This window comes from Myotis nattereri, assembly GCF_964212035.1.
Source record: "Myotis nattereri genome assembly, chromosome: 2".
Lineage (NCBI taxonomy): Eukaryota > Metazoa > Chordata > Mammalia > Chiroptera > Vespertilionidae > Myotis > Myotis nattereri.
The window spans coordinates 118,206,758-118,223,546 of NC_138076.1; the positions used below are offsets into that span (position 1 = coordinate 118,206,758).

Consider the following 16,789-nt stretch of genomic DNA (forward strand, 5'->3'; position numbering starts at 1 on the left):
AAGGAATCAGGCAGGTGGGCTTTTGTTCACAAGCCCTCAAGTCCTCTGGGAAGGAAACCTAATATAAATTTATGGTGTCTAAAGCATAGCAACATTGATTATATGAAGTGTTTGTTCCTAGTATAAGATCAGACAACGAGGACCTCAGGACTGACTTATTTTTATTTTAAATTCTGAATTGGTAAGCTGATTTGAGAAATTTACTGAATCATTACCCCCCCCCACCCCCCCCCTCCCACACACACACACGAGTAAAAGACCTGTCTGGGTTTCCCAAAAGTACCAGCTGTGGCCACATACAGACTGGACTTAAAAACCAGAATAGACACTCACAGACCTTCCCAGTAGAACTATGAGTTCTCATATGGCCAACCCACAAAAATGCTTGTTTCCAAAAGAAAACTTAAATTTTACCAACTCTGGAAAGAAATGTGTTTGGTGAGACAGCAAGCTGAATTTAAAGCACAGGTACTTTGAAGCTATTGCTCAGTTACAAAGAAATAAAAATTAGCAAGTTAGAAAAAGGGCGTTAGAAGCCAGGTTGTATGACCTAGTACCTCTTTTGTGATTTTCACAGGGACTTTCAATAATAGGATTTCACAGCCTCCTGGAGTAGTTGCAACCACGAAAAATTATTATTACTTTTTTGTTGTTGATAAGCATTAAGTACTAATTCTACCCCCTGGACCAGAGTAGAACAAACATAACATTTTTTTTTTCAAATATTAGGGAGGTTGAAATATAAAGATACCTATCACATATTTCCTCCCACAGTTCAGTTTCTGCTGGCTAACCAATCGCAGGTCCTCTAACCCTATTTAATAGGCATGCTTCAGAACTTAAAAAAATAGCTCCCAACTGTGAGCTTCTAGAGAGCTGAGAGCAGAACAGAGCAGTCACCAGCTCCCTGGTAGCAAATGCTAGATTGACCTTAATGTAGCTTAAAGTGAAATGAAAGCTTTACTATTGTTATCATTGAGCTTCCTGTCAACTAAACTTAAGCAATTTCAACACACAGGGATATAAGCTGTATGTATTCCCTCCAAGTTTGAGCAACTGCCACTTGGAGCCAACATCTGGTCTTCACATGCCTCTTTTTCATTAAATTTCTGATTGGCAGGATGGCAGGCACATCTCACAATTAGAATTTGCTATGCAAATGTGATTTCTCATTTTATTTTATTTTTTTTATTTTTATTTATTTATTATTTTTTTTAATATATTTTACCGATTTTTTACAGAGAGGAAGGGAGAGAGACAGAGAGCTAGAAACATCGATGAGAGAGAAACATCGATCAGCCGCCTCCTGCACATCTCCCACTGGGGATATGCCCGCAACCCAGGCACATGCCCCTGACCGGAATCGAACCCGGGACCCCTCAGTCCACAGACCGACGCTCCATCCACTGAGCCAAACCGGTTTTGGCTAATTTTATTTTTGAACTCAATAGAAGCAGAGATCAAATATAGTATAGAGAAAATGACCTAAGATTCAAAGTGGAAGAACTGTGCATGACCTTTTCCTGCGCCCCATATGAACTATGTCATCAGGGAAAACCATTTTTATCAGTCCTTGTCTTTTCATCAATGAAATGGAGAAAATGAGAACCATCCACTTCATGAGATGGTTGTGGTGTATTTATGTGAAACCATTCTGCTTCCTAACAAGTGCAAAGCAAATGTTATGTCCTACCCCATCTGTAAAACCTAAGTTGTTTGTGTTGGGGCGGGGGGGGGGGGAACACATCTGAGAAGTGCATGCCATCTGGCTCATGGTTACCAAACCATGTGTGTAGGTGTCCTAGGGTACTATAGGGGGAAATTATACATTTTCAAGGTAAATACAGTAGCATCTCTCAGGTAGTGGTAGAAAATATAGCTCTAAGTAGCCCATAGTCTCGACATTAAATTATGCTACATTGCTCTGCATGATATATCTTTGTGAAGCTGAGTTTTCATGGTTGCTATGATAAAGAGCAAATACACTGTGAAAAGAAAAATCAATGTACAACAGGAAATGAGGGAGGCAGCGTCCACTTTTACTCCAAGGTTTGAGCAGTTGTACAGTGCTCAGCAGGTGCACCCTACCACATGATTGGTAAGTGATTATGATTGTTTGAGAATAAAAGAAAAAGAAGTATTATTCTTTCATTTATGTGCATTATTGTTTCAAATGTCTGCTAAATTTTTAGGACATAAATACTCCTTGAATTGTTTGATCTTGCCTGCTTAATAGATGGATACTGTTCAGTTTTACTTTTGGCCTAGGGGCTTTGCAGAGTAATTATTGAGACATTGAGGTACCGTTAATCCAGAGAATCTGGGAACCTCTGCATTAACACTTGTCTCCATGGTTACATTAATCATGCATCAAGTACAGTTATTCATCTACTGAAGTGGGGCTTCACCCAAAGGTGCCATCACTTAAGTCTTCAACTCTTCTTCTGCATTCATGAAGATATCACAAGAGACCATGGAACAGAACCTTTAACAGCACTGGGAGGCCTGAGTCTGTGACTCTGAGATTTCATATGCTTCCCAAGTAATCAAGCAAATTGGCCTCTTTATCAGCAAACCTGATAAAGTGGTCTGGAAAGAAAGGGAACCTGGGCAGGAAGCTCAGCCACATGGACACTGTGCTGTGGGAGGTTCAAAGGTTTGTGGTGGTGGAAGAGGGAATGTGCTAAACAAATTCAAGGTTTTCTCTGAAGTTAAAGTTATTGCTTTTATGTTAGTAGGTTTTGCAATAAGCCAACCAACACAAGATAAATAGCAAGTCAAATATACTCACTATATTTTCCACTTTGGAATTTGGAGCTCAAGAAAGTTGAGGCAAGTCGTGACTCTGATCACTTAAAGTAAAATCTTTGAGAGTCCAACAGCTGCTTTTCCCCAAAAAGCAAAAAATAAAGAAAAAACCTGACTGGGTATATAAACTAAGCCATATCCTCATGTTTTAGAAGCATGAGATTCTCATCAAGGATTTATTATGCCCCTAACTGCAATGCCTTGAGAAAACATAATTCTAGCACACACTAGGGGTTCATAACAGATGTCAAACAGCTAATTTCTACAGAACTGGATAGGCACCATTACGCTTCAGCCACACATACTATTTTAGTATGCCAAGTTACCACAAAGCACAAACTAGCTCTTCTAAAATCTTAGTTTGTGACATGGAATCACATGCCACACTTAATACGTATTCCCAGCATATAATACGTCCAACACATAAAATAAGGATTCCCATCCACATCTGGTATAGGACACTTCTATACTATATTTTGGTGAATTACATATAGAAATATAAATTCAAAGATCTTCAATAACTAGAGAGGTATTCTACCCACTTTTCTTTTGGCTAACACATTAGATTCTAAAATAAAAGTTTTCCTTTTGAGACTTTCAAACAAAAATTCAGTATTCTGGAGTATCTCATTTATGGAATGTGTATTCCTGAAATTTTAAAACTCATTTTCTAAAGGTATTTCAAACATAACACTGAAAGATAACCATTGGCAGCTGCCTTTATAAGATTAATGATCATGCATTAATTTATCTGATCTACAAAAGCCCTGGTCTCAGAGTGAGTTTTTAAATTCTGATCTTGCAATATCATTTGAACAAATTTAAGTCCTTTCTCTTCTCAGAGCTCAGCTGCCCCATTTGTTAAAGAGGGGCTGAGCCTCCAGTATTGATAGATGTAAACTGAGCTCACCTGAGCCAGAGGAATTGAAGGAACTCCACTCAGGGGCATCCAAGAGAACTTCAACCACAGCCACAACTCTTACTAGTTAACCAGATTCACCACATATTTTCATTAATTGAACTTCAAAACGTCTTTATTCCAAAAAAAACCCCCAAAAAACCACAACCGTATTCATGAATAAAAAAGAGATTTGAAAACCACTGGCCTAGATCACTGAGTCTCAAATTCTAAGTGAGCATCAGAACCTTCTAGAGCAGTGGTTCTCAACCTTGGCTGCACATTAGAATCACCTGGGAATCTTTTTAAAATCCTGATTTCTGGGCCGTATCCTCTGGAAATTCTGTTTCTTTGTTATGGGGTGGGGCCACAACATTAGTAACAAAGAAACACAATTTCTGGAGGATGAGGCCCAGAAATCAGGATTTTAAAAAGATTCCCAGGTGATTCTAATGTGCAGCCAAGGTTGAGAACCACTGTTCTAGAGAGCTCATAAAACTACAGATTCTGATTCAGGAAGGCCAGGTGAGTCCAAAGAATGCATATTTTAACAAGTTCTTAGTGATGTCGTGTTGCTCATCATGGACCACTAACATAGCCAGCAATGGCCTGAACAAGAAGGCAAGTTCTCTCTTGTTGAAACATTTTAATTGGCTAAGCTTACATTCCTATAACACAGGATACTTGCAAAATTTTCACAGAGTGACATTTAAAATTAATTAGCAGAAACACTGAATTTTGTTCCCTCTTTCAAGCTTTGCATATGTAGGTACTTCTTTGCTTTTAAACCAAAACTAGCAAGTACAAATTTAGGTTGGTATTTCATTTAAGACAGTCTTCCAATCTGAGTATCTCACATAAGAGAATGAGAGGGGAAAATACTAAGCAGAATAAGATATACAAGCATCCATATGTGTGTGTTTTTAATGATGCAGAAACCAGCATACATGATTTCATTTGTGAAAGTATCAATCTTACGGCTTACTGAAAGATAGTATCCTTATGAAAGAGATTTCCTTTGATTAAAAAAAACATTGATATAACATATTATACCTTATTTCTTATAGCAGTCAGTGATCCACAATGTTTGACAATTGGAGGATCTTAGAAAAATCTCATATAGAGTGTGTAGATATATAAACACCTAACATATGCACCTAAAACCTAAAAACAATTAAACTATCCTATGTACCAGTCCAATGAGTGTGCCTCTGGCCAACCGACACCTATGTGTTCTTTCTTTTGATGTGCTGAGTGCTCTGGCACAGGCCAGTGGGCCACACCTTCTGGCAGTTACCCGCTCTGGAACAGCCCACACCTGTGCTCTGACCCAAAATGTGTGACTCTCAAATTTCATCTATAGCTCAGTTTTTGGTACATCTCACTGCAGCCCCAAGCTCCAAAAGCAGATAATTTTGGCAGCTTGAGGTAGTCCCTAGAGCATGGTCACAGATGTGAGACCAAGGGGAGGGGTGGCAGGAGGAAGGAGGGTGAATCTAGGTGAACCCAACAAGGTAGCTTACGTATAGGCACAAAGCAGTGATACTTAGACTCAATCACTCAACAGTTCTAAAGCAGACTTAGGTGCTCCCTCATTACGAAAACTTACACACAGAGAGGAGCTATATTATACATGAGGAAGCCACTGACACGGTGCCTCAGAAAGATGCACAACTACAGAAGCTGTTCAGGTTTTATTTCAAGGGCTACAGGGCCTGACCAGGAGGCAGCCTCACAAAGGTTGGGGCTTGAGTAGAACACATTAAAAAATGCAGAATGAATGCTTGCAGAAAAAGTATAACCCATGAGATGATGGGCATGAGAGTGAAGCCACATATACCTGGTCGTCACATGAACAACATGCACACACGTTCAGGGATGAGCGTTTCTAGCTTTGGTTGCTTTGGCACTGAAGGGTTCTATCCACCCCAGCATTTCCTCTAAAGATTAAGCTGTTATGCAGACCCTCCTGTTCTCCCACTTCATTCAATCCTTAAAAATTTCAAAACTGCACTTGATTGGTTTCCTACAAAGTTGCTATTCTTTCCCTAGTATCACCAACGACCCTCATAAAAGAGCAGACAGGATGACAGACCACAAGGGGACAACATGAACTACCTACATCTCAGGAATTAATCCCAAAATTATTTAATAGATTTATTTATTTCTATATAGTCTATTTATGCACTGTGATTTATTATATCCCTTATGTGGACTGTTTGTCTCTCTAACCTTCATTTCTATTCGGTTCCTATCTATCCATTTCTTTACCCAACTCTAAATGCTTATCCAGTGGACAGTCAATCAATGGTGACTAACTACCAAAATCATAAACCTAAGACTAAATTACATCTCTAAGCATAGCTATAAATAATAGGAAAAAATACAGTTCCACTTAAACAAAAATACATGAACTTCCATATAAATAACAGACCTGGAAACGTGCTATCAGAGTGTAATTGTGAAAGACTACTTGTACTCATAGAAGGCGAGAAGGAAGGCAATACAAATATGACTGAACACCTCTATGAGATCTAAATTTATTATCCGTAGAAAGTAATTAAGCCCAGCTGGCATGGCTCAGTGGTTGAGCGACGACCTATGAACAGGTTAATTCCCAGTCAGGGCACACGCCCGGGGTTGCAGGCTTGATCCCCAGTGTGAGGCATAAGGGAAGCAGCCGATCAATGATTCTCTTTCATCATTGGTGTTTCTATCTCTCTCTTCTTTTCTTTTCCTCTATGAAATCAATAAAAATATTTTTAAAAGTAGTTAAAAACACCCTACTTTTCTGTGATTTAGGGATGGACACTGCAAATTTTCTTGATCAAATATTCCAGTGGTTTTGACTCTTCTACTAATATGCTTTAAAATGTTATAGGCTTACTACAGGCTTTTTGTGAGAGAGCTTAGTGGTGCAGAGCTGGCAACAATCTTTGGCTTCACATAGGGCTTTCCTGGAAAAAGCTAACATATAAGCCTGGTCTTTTCATTTCCCCTGGCTCTTCTGATCATAATGCTTTGACTATTATAAGCCAAAAGCTAGCTCTTGCGTATCATTTTGCATAAGCACTTTGAGGGCTCAACAGACACCAGCTTACCAAGTCTTTACAAAGGGTCTCAGGGATGTCAAGTGATGCAAATGATCTAACCAAGTCTTTATATTTAAGTACCTCACCATGTACTTGCTCTTTGCACAGTTATTTAAGTGTAAAATCACATCTTTCATAAACTCAAATACCTTGGTACCTTTGTACTATTAATGACTGTTCAACACAGTGCTTAGTAGAATAAGCATTTAATGTGCTGATTAAATAAAATGATTAACCTATATCTCATTTTCAGTGATAAAAATTTGTAAGGAATAACCATGAACCCTCATGTGACCTTATGAAATACAGGTCAATATGCCACAGAATTTCTTGAGCAACTAATGTAAGAGCCCAGATGGACCAACAGTATTATTTATTTTGGTAAGATGAAACATACATGCTTTGATAACATCCCCTGTATTTTACCTGTATCAGCCATAAGGTTGCCTCCCTATGATTACACTGAAGGTTGGATGCATGCTACTGACACAAAGTGATAAAGCTTGACTGTGCCAGGTGAGTTAAGAAGCATGCAGCTGCACTATCATCTTGCTTTATATTTTGATGGTGCAATTCTATGATCACTTTATAAAATTAACATATATATATGTTAAATTTTTATATGTTTTATATGTATATATAATTCAAACTGCAGAAATCCATGGAATCCTATTAGTATGAAGATTATTTTTAACATCGTATAGGTATTCATTTTTCAAAAATACTAAGGTTAAATGTTTCCACATTCCAGATACACTCTTTCTGAATGAATGAACTTTCAAAAACAGGAGCTGAGCTCTCCTTTACACTCTACCAAAAAGGAGGTGGGGAGAGCGAGAAAGGAGGAGGGAGGAGGAAGGAGGGAGGAGGGAGAAGGGAGGAGGGAGAAGGGAGGAGGGAGAGGAGAAGAGGGCAGGCTATAATCAGAAGAGAACATGAGAGCTTTTAAAAATACTACTTATAGAAGTGTGCTGCTTTAATAATTTCTTACAATTACTAGTAATGATTTTCTTGTTGTTTAAAAGGTTCATTTAACCCATTCTATATTTAATCATAATATAAATCTTAGTGTCACACACACACACACACACACACACACACACACAGCACAACATGGAGTCTTGATTCTCCTTTTAGTATTGACCTTGAAAAATAATCTTGCTAGTGTCTTAATAAGTATTCTGTATTTTCACCTTTTGTACTACCCAGAGCTTAAATATAAATAATTCTAAGACAGATATTCTTAAAATCTGAAATTACTCTTATATGGTCTCTAAATCTTGATTTCAAACTTGAAAAATTTCCTCAGAGATCAAGAATTTTAAAGGAAAGGAGCCCTAACAACTAATTTGGGACAAGGCATATTTATCACCGTCTAATCTGATGACTGCCTTCACTGTCCTACAGTCACTCTCTTCTATCCAACCACCGTGCAATTGTGAGTCAAGAGGGAACTTGATATTCTTTATTAACCGAACAAAAACCTTATAACCTGATCCTGTGCTGTGGCTGTAAATGCTGCCTGTGCAGCTGAGGTTTTGAGGGTCCCTCTCAGAAAAAGGGAGGACACCCTGTCTACTCAAGATCGATTTACTCCACAGCCCAGAAAGGGCCCACTATGAAATCAGTATACCCTGCTTGGGTGTTCAGAATTTATGCATCCCCACTTGTGTCCATGACAATTTTATCACATGTCCAGGAAACAGAGCAATCAAAGTGGCACTAAGACAGGAGTATAGCTTCTGAAAACCTAACATCTCCACTACATGATGTAGAATATATTAAGATCTGGGCAACCACATTTATTGTCAAAATTTTAATAGGTTGTATGTTGTGAATTACATAGTTTTATATTCTCTGAAATCCACTGGTTAGAATCTGTTTCTTTCTGTATGAGGCTGAAAAGAATGGAGCAGTCTATGAAGGCTGGGATTTAAATAAAAGATATTAGATCCTTCTGTCCCCAGGCTGAAACAGGGATTAGAATAACACATTTAAATACCTTAATGTTTTTAGCACAAAAAGCATTAATTTGATACTCTGTTTCCTTGAAATGCTTTATTAAGGTCACCAAGTCCCTCTCAGGAGTGTCTGCCTTCCTTGAAGTTAACGTACATTTATTGTTCTCCACTGCAAATTTCACTAGTATTTCAAAACAGCTGCCTGGCCTCTGCTGCGGGGAAGGTGGGAATAGGAAACAGAACCAAGAGGAAAGCTGAGAAGTGTTTGAGTTTTGACATTTCAGAGCAAGCTTATGGCTCCTTCAGGACCAGGCATCATGAGCTCATGCACCACTGAAAATTGATGACTACCAAGATGCTTAATAGAATGATTTTAATTAGGCCTGCCCTTTATCTGTCACCTGTGCCTGGAACAAAGACCATCTGGCTACAATCCAATAAATAAGCCAACTGTAACTACTTGTCCTCTGAAAAAAATGGGGCAGTCTGTGCACCTCCACCTTCAGCCCAGTCCTGACCCTAACAGCCAAGAGCCCTATGAGCCACGGGAACGGCAGTGGCCAGCACCATGTGCACTCAAACCTGAGGAGTTAGTTCACATATTAATGCAGCTCCCCTTTTTTTTTATTTGAGCGTGGAATTTGCTGGGAGGGAATGGAGGAAAATTAGACAAAGCTATTTCTTCCAAGTAGCATATACCCCTTTTTAAACCTAGTGCCTGTATTTAATAAGCCATAAGTCTTTATCTCAAAGGCAGGAAATGATAATGCTTTTTTAATTCCATGTATGTAAAGTGGTTTAAACAAAGAGGTGCATTTATATAAACCCACAGAATGCACAGCTCTGAGAGTGAGCCCTTACGTAAACTATGGGCTCTGGGTGATAATGATGTGTCAACGTAGGTTCACCAATGGCAGCCACTGAATCCTCTGGTGAAGGATGTTGATAATGGGGGAAGCTCTGAGTGTGTGTGGACGGACAGGGATAGTGGTGTAAGTGGGTGTACCTTCCCCTCAGTTTTGCTGTGAATCTAAAACTGTTATAAAAATTAGTTCATTTGGGGGAAAAAGAAGCAGCAGCATTCTACCATTCTCAAAATACTAGCAAAACCTGAAAATGACACCTAATGATTGTATATGTCTGCTAAAATCCTGGAGAGTGACAGAGAAAGCTAGGCAGACATGAGGCAAAAGGGGCAGGAGGTCCTGGTGGTGGCGGGATGAGTATGGGCATATTGATCAACCACATGAGAGTCTGCATAAAGACACCACATGAGCCCCAAGACATTGTACACCCACAGGTCAAATAAACTGTAACATCCAGTTATAATGGTAGTCAATCTACTGCAAAGTTGAATTTGTAACTTGCTCTTATAATTGATTAAGACCATCATAATGGCATTTCTTTGCATAAAGACCGGTCTGAAATGTAGTTAGCTGTGTACTCTATCTCCATAACTAGACTGTGAGCTATCTGGTGTTAGGGGTTTGTTTTACTCATCTTTAAATCCCATAGCACCAAACAAAATAGCTAACAAACGTTTGTTGAATTACCTGTTTTTTAATGACAAATTACACAACTTTTTTGATGTTAAACACAACTCTCTTTCTCCTTCTTAATTATAATTATTTCCATTTCAGGTTCAAGAACACACTTAGATCCTAAATGAATAATGATCTTCTTGCTATTTGATCAAAGAAAGTGAGAGAATAAGAGTTTTTATTCATTACAATGCCTGTTCAGAGAAGCCCTCTTTTGAACAGGCATTGTAATGAACCTTTGAGTTCACCTGGTAGCTATACTTTTCAGAGTAATTAATACATGGACAGACATGTGTATCAGGTTACCACCTATTCTAAGTATCAATGACCTAAAAATCAAGTTTGCCCTTTATGGGGTTCAGTAGGCGGGGTCGACACTGCTAACACCTGCCGTGTTTACCTTGGCCGGCAGCTGCAGCGAACCAGTGCATGAGACCCTGCAGCCCTCAGGAGAGAGAGCCTAACACGCCTGGAAAGGAGATCAAGACCAGAGCTAGCGAGATGCACAACCTCTTGCTGGAGGGGCTAGTACAAGAGGGCAGTTAGAATGAATAAAGTTTCAGCCAAGAAACTTGAGAAATAGAGGGAAGGTGCTCAGGAGCACGTACAGTAGGGACTCCTAGCTTTATGCAGAGACTTTTACTTCTCATCCCGTAAAGGTCTTGAAATACAATGGGGAAGGCAAGAAATACCCATGCATTCAGTCCCTTGTAATTCTATCTAGCCCATGGCTGTAGATGGGAGTCATCAACCAAACTGAGGGTCAACTAAGGGAATGTGACAGGGGAGGCTAAAGCACTGTCATAGGAAGCAAAGTTTCAGAGGGTAGCCTCTTTCACTCACAAACACATGCGTAAGTGAGCATACATAGTATCTCATTAAATGGAATTGGTCCACACTAAAGATGGAATCTAAAGAAGCAACACCTTTGGTGTTGTATATATTTTCAAGCCATGCAACAAAAATGACCTATCATCCACTTAGACCCAGTTTCCAAGGCAAAGTGACAAGCACATGTCAAACCTTCATTTTGGCTCCATGGTGACAATAACTGACGTGTGGAGAAAGCCTTCATAATCTTATCGGCTGCTAAGAAAATTCCATTCTTTCTCCAACATATCCCCCCATCCTTTCCAAAGTCCATTCGCTCCCCTCTAGGATTTTTAGTGTGCCCGCTGTGAAAGCTGTGAACAAGGGGCAAAATAACGCATGTGCGAACATGAATAAGGAGGAACGGCGGGGATTGCTTCAAGAAGAGGAACCAAAAGATAAGGTATAAATGGGATCCTTGCCTCTGTTCATCCAGATGTATTACCTTCCTGGTTCTGCTTTTTCTCCTCTGTGACCAACAATGGGAATTCCAGTGTTCTTTAAGCCTAAGCGCTACAGTGCTTTAAAAAACATGAAACACTTCACAAACTTGCATGTCATCCTTGAGCAGGTGCTATGCTAATCTTCTCAGGCTTGCTCCAGTTTTAGTACATGTGTTGCCCAAGTGAGCATTAAAACCTATACTTTAAAGTCAAAGGCAAGAAGATGAGACAATACTACTAATAATAATATAGAAACAGCAGCAAGTGCTGATTTAGTACGTGCTATTTCTTCATCGGTAACTGGGTTAAGTGCCTCCCATGCACTGGCTTGCTTATTTATTTATTTATTTATTTATTTATTTATTTATAAATTGATTTTTGAGAGAGAGAGAAAGAGAAAGAGAGAACGAGCGAGAGAGATTGATTGTTTCACTATTTGTGCATTCATTGGTTGATTCTTGTATTTGCCCTGATAGGTGTTTGAACCCACAACCTTGGCATATTGGGACAATGCTCTAACCAACTGAGATACTCAGCCAGGGCTGCACTGGCTAATTTAATCCTCACTGCAACTCTGAGAAATAGGTATTATTCCGACCACTTTATGGATGAAAAAACTAAGCTCAGAATCCTAACAAGTGGCAAGACAGGACCTAAACACAGCTGTGTCAGTCCAGGATCTGCATGCCAACCACCTGCTACACTCGGCTGTTGTGGAAACAACCATTTGGATGCTCTGTGAGCAGTCAGGCCAGGCTGGGCTGGGGGACAGCACACTGGCTGCAGACCTTCTATCTCCAATACTGCAGGAACACAACAAGGTCACCTTATCCCCCATTTCTCAGATTTCTGCTTGAACTTGGGGATGTCACCACAGCCATATGGCTCATTATAAAGGTGGATGAGCATTTTAAAAAGGCAGAAAAGAAAAAAAACATATTTTAGTTTCTGCCTGACTCTTGGATTAAGTGCCAAGCACCATTCCTCACTTCTCCATGGAAGAGACCATCCCAGCTCTGAGCTGAAAATATTCTTCCCCCCTAAAGTGCTAGCTCTTAGGATCTTTAGGATGAAGATGGGATGAGAACCAGCAGAGAAAAATAATTTTGGCTGATACGTTCCTGTTTGCATTTATCATCCCTTCTGTATTGAATTGTTTCCATGCATAATTTTATATAGACTTACTTTATATTCGAATCCATTAATATAATATATTCAACACTAATATCCATACACACTGAAAATGAATATATGTAAATCGGACTGCAAGTTCTTACAGGGTAAAGACTATGTCTTCAGTGTTTAATTGCCATACACCTGATAAGTGCTTGCATGTGGGGCTATTGCTAGGTTTAACTGTGTGCATTAATGTGCAGAAATAATGGGAGAAGTTCTGATATACACGAGAGGGAAACGGCACGCATGCAGATTTAGAGCAGAGAGCAAATGAAATACAAAGAAAGAACTCTGTCACTGTCAGCACACCTTTCTCAGTGGCTTTGTCCTTGGGTGAAGTCGGGAGCTAACAGGAGGAAGACCTGCCTCTGACACTGGAAGTGCAATCATATCAGAGATTTTCTCCAGTGATTAGAACTATACAATTAGCCCAATGTGTCCTCACATCCTAAAACAACGTCCACCATCCACTGGAATAAACTACAAACACATGCAAAACATGCAACCCTTACAAGCATGATCTTCATCTCAAGCAACATTAAACCTGAAGGACTAATGTTTTTTCATTCCTCTACTGCAAATGGGCTTTCCTCTTACTCTCATCTCCAAAGTAAAACAGAAAAGCTAATACATGTTTCATTTTTTTAAAGCAATTGGAGAGAAACTGATATAAAAAAAAAATTTCAGAGTCTGCCTAACTATGTAAAATGACACCAAAGAAGCCAAAATCAGAACTACTCACTGCAAGAGTTAACCATTTTCAGTGAGCCTCAAATCCTAATGAAATTGATAATTATTCTTACACCACAGATAATCTATTGCTATAACAAAAAAATATCTAAAAAGTACTTCACCTCTGAAATGATGGGGAAAAATTATGAAGAGAAACAAAATTAAAATTTGAATTATTTTTTATATTTGATCTGAACAATTTTAAGAGCTAAGACCTCTCTGCCTCCTTCCTGACATCAGGCAATTCTTCAGGACGTTCTTACTTGCACAGGGTTTTATCTGAGTACAAACCTCTAGGTAGAGCTCTTCTAAAATTGAATGCATTAACTTTTAGTCAAAGGAAAAGATTTTCCAACATCAGTGAAAAGACAGTTTTGATTGGTTTCTGAGAAGTTAGTGTCAGTCCATTAAGTCATATTAGTAAAAACTCAAAAAAAAAAAATCACTTAGGGTTTTTTCCATTCTAAATGTCTAAAAGTTGAAGTTTTTGTGAGAAGCAAACAGAAGGCTATTGCTTCCTGGAAAGATAATGGCTGATGGGTCCAGGCAGTCATCACGGTAATGAGCTCCTTCTGTTTGACTTGCCCACTGACATTCCTGAGCTGCAGAAGCAGCCGCCAGGGCCAGTGAGTTTAATAAGGCACTGATACTCCTTGTCAGTTTTTATTGCACATTTTGGGACTCTTTATCAGCACATTACGTAGTGTAGGTCATTAGTAGAACAAAGAAAAATATATTAAGTAATCCAACTCTGCAGATTGCAGCAAACTAGCCAACCAATATAAATGCGTGGGGTAATTAAGTGAGATGTGGAGCCATGGCCTAATGCTCCCGAGGTGCTGCAGCGATAAGACGCCCCTATCAATCGTGATGGAGTCAAATGGTATCTGCAGCTCTTGGGATAAGTCACACAGACATGGTGCTAAGTGAAAGGGGACCAATTTCTTTTTGAGTCCTAGAATGAATGAAGGAGAGAAAAATATACACCAATGTTGGCTTAATGCACTTTTATGGCAATTAAGGAATAGCCATTTTCTATATTAACTAAGGAAATAGATTTCTCCTTAACTCTGGGGGCAAATTTTGATCATGTAGGTGGCGTTTCTCTTTTGTGTGCACACCCACTCCCCAGGGAGAAGGAGAGATGCTTCATTCCAGAGCACTACCTCACGACTTTCTTGGGCTGCCAGTTCTCATGACCACAGGTCTGTAAGAGAGAACTGGGAGATGACATCACAGACACGGAGAGGCCATCCCTCCCTGCAGGGGGTCATTGTCCCTCTGTGTTACCCCATGAAGGCCAGCACCACAGCCCTTGTTTCACATAACCCCAGTCAGCGCTCACCTCCACACATGGTTTGCACTCAGATAATACTTGTGGACGGACCTACCACACTAGAATGAGAGTCTCCAAACTTACAGCTACACAGGCTCCAGTCTGTAAAGAAGGCAGAGCGTTGTATTCATTACAGGGAAGGGAAGTGAATAACCACACAACCCAGAGCGTCTGGCCAACATTCATGTGAATCAGCACTGAGCTGGACGCTGAATAAGTAGAAATGGTTTTATAAATGTGTGGGGGTCGAGCCTGAGGGACAGCTGTGGGACCACACACCATGAGTGCTATCACTCGGTTTGTGGGCTCCCAGTGTGCATAAGCCAGGTCTGCTTGTGGTTCCACGTCCCAGATTTACCTGCTGTTTTGGCTCATACGACATTCTTGTTCGTGCTGTGGCCAGCCGGACTGGTATTTCTCTGAATAGTGGTGCCACAAGTTCGTTACTTCACCCAGCCTGGTCTGTATCTCTCTTAAGGCCCAGCATGGTAAAGAGTACCATGGGAGAGTCCCAAGACCCCACGGTGACCCAGACCCTGTCCCTGCCCCAGTTCCCCACTCTCCAATAAGAGAGACACATGTGGTGTATACACCCCTCCAGCCAGGTGGGAAGTGAAGACTGCAGCACATAACAGTTCAGCCAAAGACGCAGTGGAGGATGGGTAGTTCCGAAAGAATGGGCAGAGATAGTGGGACAGATGGACAAAAGAACAGCTCAGGTGAAGGGAATAGTTTGAACAGATTTGGCAAAGACTAAAATTACAAAATGTCAATGTGTATGCAAACAAGCACCCTAATATACTACCAATGAATATATAACTACACTTAACTTCTGAACAGTCAACTTTACTCCATGAATTTGGGCTAGGAAAGTAAATGGATAAGCAAACAGGGTCACAGGCATTACACTATTGAGAATGCTGCAGCTCTAAAGTGTGCCTACCTGGAATATGGATATATGTTCACCTTGCTGTTGAATAAGGAAAGCAAATTGAAAGACTGCGTGCACTAAATACACACACACACACACACACACACACACATAAACACATGCAGAGATAAAGCTTGGGGAGAAGCATTTTAGAAAGTGGTTATCTCTGCATAGAATGGATTTAGGTGTATTATTCCTTCACTTTGTTCTCTCTGTTTCACATCATTAATCTGTATAACTTTTGTAATGATAAAGCAAATAAGTTCTTAAAAACAAAAGCTGATTAAATATCCAAGGCCTTTTGCTCAATTTCATACTCTTCTTTAAAGCCTTATGACCACCTCTACTGTAGACTGAAGCCATTTGAACCATTCTACACTACATGATATATTTATTGTCATATTGATATGTCTGAGTTTTCCAAATACAAAGCATATAAAAAGTCCTTGAAAAAAAGATGCTGACATTTCTTTGCATTGTGCCTCTATGCCTCTCATTATGAGCATAATTTTTATCACTCTTATTTTTTTTAAGCCTCACTGGAGGACATGTTTTAATTGATTTTGAGAGAGAGAGAGAGAGAGAGAGAGAGAGAGAGAGAGAGAGAGAGAGAGAGAGAGAGAGAGAGAGAGGGAGAGAGAGAGAGAGAGAGAAGAGTGAGAGTGAAACCTTGATCAGTTGCCTCCTGCTGGGGATCAAACCCGAAATCTGGGTATGTGCCCTGACCAGGAATCAAACTCATGACTGTTCAGTGTATACGATGAAACTCTACACAATTGAGTCACATCGGCCAGGGCTGGGCATCATTTCTCAGACCCACTAAGCATCTCTGGATGAGGCGAATTCAAAATAAGTCAAGGGTTTGTGAGGTTCACTTAGCTACCTTCAAACAACCACAGAGAAAGTTGGAGGAGAATCAGGAAACCCACCCAATAAATCACATTTACACAATAAGCTAGATTTCACCAGAAAAAGGTGCCATTTGCACCTTGAAAACAGCA

At 39.9% G+C, this 16,789-nt stretch overlaps 1 protein-coding gene across 1 annotated transcript in view; it reads right to left on the reverse strand.

The window, feature by feature from the left end:
- The window catches only part of ATP8A2 (ATPase phospholipid transporting 8A2), a gene marked incomplete at its 5' end in the record, with an annotated part of 501,820 nt that overhangs the window by 269,830 nt on the left and 215,201 nt on the right, over positions 1 to 16,789 (reverse strand). The gene's annotated exons all lie outside the window — the stretch shown is intronic.